At 51.1% G+C, this 5533-nt stretch overlaps 1 pseudogene; it reads left to right on the top strand.

The window, feature by feature from the left end:
* The first annotated feature begins 248 nt into the window (after positions 1–248).
* LOC130841485 (protein FAM236A-like) lies at positions 249–663 on the top strand (annotated as a pseudogene).
* The last annotated feature ends 4870 nt before the right edge of the window (positions 664–5533 follow it).

The following is a 5533-nucleotide window of genomic DNA, read 5'->3' as shown; positions in this document are numbered from 1 at the left end:
GAGGGGAAGGGTGGGAGTAAAAGACACAGGAACAGAGGGGATGTCACATACCAGGAATGTATCCACTGCTTGAGCACAGTGTGCTCAGTTGCAGGAGGGAGGAAAGACAGGGCGGGCCCAGAGGAGCTGGAGGGGCGTGGAGGGGCCAGGCCCTCAGCCTCTTTGCACACAGCAGAGTCAGGAGCTTAGCTGGTCTCTTCAGGGGAGTCCTGTTGGTCACTACAAGCACATCACACCCTCCTAGAAACATGATCTTCATTCCCTTCTTTCCACCTCCTGACCTGGTGAGGCTGCTTTCCCTCTGGTGTCATGGGATGGTCAGCCCCAGGGGCTGGGATGTGCTCTGTAGAGGTCACTGCTGTGGCTGCTGTGGCCCCAGCACCTGGAACAGGGCCGAGATGTACATACTACTTGTTGAATATCAGGGAAGGCAGGGAGCATTAGGATGAGGCTATTCCTCTCTCTCTCTCTCTCTCTCTCTCTCTCTCTCTGCAGAATGTGAAAGGCCAGCTCATAGACACTGAGGAATTTGTTGTTTTGTCTGACATCATGTAGAACCCATCCAATGGCACACGTTTGCCCAGGGAGCCTGCTGGTCCCCAAGGGTCTTGGAGGAGCTGGTTCCAGAGAACCCTGGCCTGTTTCACCAAGTCCTTCAAGTGAGAGCTCAGAGCCAGCCTCTGCCTCTCTCACTGCTCACAGCCAAGCCAACATGCCTCCCCTTCCAGCTTGGCCCAGGGAGCCCCCAGGCCAGGCCTGACTTCCCCCAGGGTTCCCAAGGGTCCAGCTGTCACTCTGCTTTCCTTTCTGGGGGAGGATACCAGACACTCGGAAGCTGAGACCTCAGGACCCACAGACACAGACCCATGAATGGTGATCAAGCCCCCTCTGCTGCCACCTGTCCCTGCTTTCCCCAGTTTCTCAGTCACTGGGCCTGAAATAAATGCTGGCATACTTGACTGCTTTCACTTCATCTTTTCAACAATGTAGCCTTCAACACTGACACCAGCCTCAGGTGAATTGAGGGTTGTCAGTGGTGGGGGTGGGGTGGCGGAGGGAGGAAGCTGGCATCTCACTTAGCCCTATGAGGTTGTACACCCTCCTTCTTGGGGCAGTGCCGCTGGTTCCTCAGTCATGGTTGCAGTAGACTTCAGCCAATGAAGAGTGAATTTTCCACAGCAGACAGCTCTGACCCTGATGGGGGAAAGGACTGCAGGAATGAGAATAGGAATTAACATCTCCCTTCTCCCAACACCACACGGAGTCTTCATATCTGAGGACAACTGGGCAGTGGTTGCATGGAAGGGGATGGGGGAGGTACACGTGGGAAAAGAATCTCTGGATCCTAAGAAAAACTCTTAGCCCCACACACATACAGTCAGCTCCCAAGCACCCCCACACCGCCGCAAGACAGCCCCTCCAACGGGCAACCTGGTCTCTAACTACAGATTATTCATTTTCTTATGATGAGGGTTTTTTGTTTTCCTTCCTAAGGTGACCTTGATATGTATTGCAACATAATATCAGCAGGGGAAGTCTATCCCGGGAGTTGGACCATATTTGTCCCTTTAACCCAACAACATGTGAAGGCCCTGTTAGATGTTGCCACATCCAAAAATCACCAGGCAACGGATAAAGGTATAGGATGTGCTCTTCCATATCAGAAAGCCTAACTGGCACGCACCAAGATATTATTTTCTCCTAACTCACGTAGTCCCCTATTCAAGGCCAGGAGTGGGAAAAGTGCTTGGACAGCACCTGCTGTGTGAATTAATTGTCCTTTAGTTGTTCAGAGGTCCAGTGTCTTTAAGCACTAATGAATCCCAGGTGGGGTAGGGCTCTGGTAGGAAACAACGTTTGGGAGTCCTATAGATAGCTGTTTTATGGCCCTTCTCCTATGCCCCTGGAGGGCATCAAAGGTGGAATCCACAGGTACAGAATCTTAGTGTGATTGGTTTTCTTTAGGTCCAGTGTCTCAGCAGCTATTCTTGGTGGCCTAGGAACCACCCATCTCCCCACATGGCTCTGTTCTCCTAGGCTGGGCCCTAACTCATGGGGATGCTCAGTTCCATGTCGCTGCCTCTCCGAAAGGGGCTGGGATCTCACATCCTGGGCCTCTATCCTGTCCAAAAGATGAGAGAAGCTCCAGCTCCCAGGATCTGGGGAGCCTGCTGGGGTTTCGCTCTTTTGTAGCTGCTGTTACGTCTCACATCAGTCAGTGGACAGGCCTGAGAGTTGCAGAGAATGTCTGCCCATGTGCGCGCGCGCGCGTGTGTGTGTGTGTGTGTGTGTGTGTGTGTGTGTGTGTGTGTGTCTGTGTTTAGGATGTGAAAATTTGTGTGAAACGAGGAATTATATGGTGAAATCTGGTGGATAAACATGGGGCGGAGCTCGGCAGCGACACTTGAAACCCAAGCAGTAGAGATGTGATTTTACGTGGCATCAAGGAGTCCTCAGCTCTGTTCCTCACCCTTAGAACAACCCCACCCTGTCCAGGTTTCTCAAATCTGACCCTAACATTTTTGAAGCCCTCTAGGCACACAGCCATCTGCCCACTACTGGCCAGACACTGACTGACACCCACACACAACACACAACACATCATCTCCTGGAAGGAACACCTCTGCTGTTGATTTGACCTCGGGCAGCCATCGCCCCTCTCAACCCCTCTTGGTTTTGATGCACCACATGACCTTACCTGCCTTCCACTTCATACAGGCCTTTGGATTCTGCAGCCTCACAGCAGGAGATAGTTTCCTCTGCCAGCCCCAGACTCACAGGGTATTCCCCATATGCCTCACCATTAACATCCCTGTCCTCTCTGCCTGGGAGAACCATAATCTCTCTGGCTGACTCTGGGCAAACCCTTCCTCTCCTTTGGGCTTGGCACTTCCGGAAGTGATTGCTTGGGTTTTTCAGTAAGTCATGTTCTCCTAGCTGTGTGCGTCCTTAAGTCTTCTGATCCTTCTCTGTTTGTGGAGGGCTCAAAATCGGCCGGAAAGCGTCAAATATGCCTCCCCTTCCTGTCAGCCATGACTAGGAACAAGTGAACTTGTGCATCGCAGGAGGGGCCCCATTATCCCTTGAACAGTCAGATAAAAGGTCAGAGCACACAGGACAATTGTGTGGAGGAAGTGGACAGACAGGTCAGCAGTAGGGAGAGGCGTGGGTCATCAGTTTTCCACCTTTGTTTCTGAAACATGACTGAGCCCAAGTTCTGAGCTCTCCTCCTTTGCCCCAAATGTATCATGTCATGATCCCCGAACCCTAGGGATGGCTCAGGTAGGTGAAGAAAGTGCACAGTTACTCAAGAGAGGGTGTGGGGTCAGCAGGATCTTCCAGCTCTTATGGTGAACAGATGACCATTGGAGCTTACGAGTGAGCAAGAGATTAAGCATAGTTTGTTTGGTTTTTTCTTTTTTCTTTTTTTCTGCCCCATCCACCCTTACTCTCTCTGGTGCTATATCCCAGTGAAATCCTGGGCAACCTTAGGAAGGTGGCAACATTTGCCTTCAGCTCTGCCAAACATTACACAGCCTGCTGTTTTACAGGGACCTCACACATGTTCAGTTTATTCTCCAGTCTTCCAAAACAAGGGGAGTGGTGTGAACTCCATTCAGAGGTCACATCACCAGCAAGGGACAGAGCCAGGATGCAGTCTCTGGCTGATCTGAGGCAAGGGCCCTTCCATTACGGCAGTGCAGCCTACATGCCGTGGGCCCCAGCTAGGAGCCCTGGGTTCCTGATCTGCTCTGTGTCATGGTTCATCCTCTTAGGGACAGGGATTCTGTACTTGCAGTCCTACACCCAACCAAGCTAAGGCACTAAGGGTGTCAGGGTCCCTGGGTGACAGGATCACCTGGAGACACTTGCCACTGCTCAAGGTCCAATCTCATACCACACCACACCCCACTGGGGGATTATTTATATTAATAGAATGATGGTGGTAATCCAATGGAAAAAGAACGACATCTGCCGTACTTTCACCTGTTGCTTCCTGAGGCAATTCTACAGACGTCCAGGGCACTCCTGAGCATGGTCTGAAAACCACTGGTCTCGTGCAAAAGATGGAGTCCAATGGTGGGCCTTTCAAGCACAGGATAATAAGTGAGTGGACCTCATAGGGGTCCCCATCAAATCATATTAATCTTCTGTTTTCTTACAGTATGGGGAAAGCTGCATATCACTGGGACCCCCAGTGTGTAGCCCTCAGCCTCCCAAGGCAGGGAGCTCAGTCATTTGGCCTTCCCAACAGAGAGCACACTCTCAAGGACCACAAACACGAAATGCCGACCTGTGCCAAGTATAAAGAGGGACTCGGTTTTTCTGTGACTCCAGTGTGAGGAAATGACAAGGTGGGATTTGCTTGTATCCACAACCCTGCCGGTCAATTTTGTTCTTCACTGGCCATCCTCAGACACTCCTGACCTCAACCACAGACAAAAGACAGGCAGACAGAGAAATTGCCCCTACTCACTTGTTGGTTTTTAAATGTGTGCTGAAAGTAGTGGAAGGGGGGTGGAGGGAAGTGGCACGACTTGAGATATGTTTTACATGGGATAGATAGCCTTAGGCTAGAGGTGGACCAGGGTGGAGGGGCAAAGAGGGGCCAAGAATGATACCCAGGTCTCCAGCTTGAGTGACCTGTGGCCTGGGGTTGCCACTCACCAACAATAGGGGTCGCGACTGGAGAAGCAGGATGCAGTGGGAGGCTGAAGACAGCACGTCCGGCCTTAGACTCTGCTAAAATTCACAGAGCCGATGGGATGATGGGAAGCTACCTTAAATATGCTCACAGTGACAAAGGAAGTCAACAAAATTCTGTGCTACTTGGGGAGTGGATACATACGCTGTTTCATTTATTTAATTTTTTTTACATACGTGATAACCCACGTGATAAGTGTGGGTTTATGTTTTGGTGTGTGTTGTGAAGGTGGGGCTCAAATTCTGCAGTAACTCTACCAGGGATATGATCACCAGTGGGCATTTAATAACGAATAGTTGTAACAGTTACCATTCATCTCAATGGACTAGAAGCAGCTCTGTTTTTTCTGCAGTTGCCTGAACTGCGTTGAACTTGTACCACTCTCAGTGCTTTCTAATGTCTCCCAGTGCTGTCGGATTTACCTCATCAATCTCCACAACATTTCTGAAGGGTTGAGAAGGACTTGATGCCGGGGGGCGGGGGGAGGGGGGCAGGGATAAGTCCAGGGACTTGCAGGAATAATAGCTTCTGTCTCACAGAAGGGCTGTGAGGATTAAGTGGGATGCCCCTTCCACAAAGCAGCAGGTGTTGAACCGGGCCCAGAGCCGACAGAGCAGTTTCTTCAGGCACTTTGGGGTAGGCTTTGGATCTCATTAGTCCCCGTTCCCCACACCACCCACCCCAACTTGTCCTGGCATCCATTTGCGTGAAAATCACGAATACACTAGCAACAGCTGAGAGCTTGCAACAAGGGAGGGCTATGGGCTGAGGAAATGATTGCTGGAGATAGCACATCTCCTTTCCTTTTAACCCAGCTAGGGTCAAGGA

Source organism: Hippopotamus amphibius, chromosome X, assembly GCF_030028045.1.
Source record: "Hippopotamus amphibius kiboko isolate mHipAmp2 chromosome X, mHipAmp2.hap2, whole genome shotgun sequence".
NCBI classification, from domain to species: domain Eukaryota; kingdom Metazoa; phylum Chordata; class Mammalia; order Artiodactyla; family Hippopotamidae; genus Hippopotamus; species Hippopotamus amphibius.
Note: the sequence above shows the minus strand (reverse complement) of the source record. Positions and strands in the feature narration are given on the sequence as shown.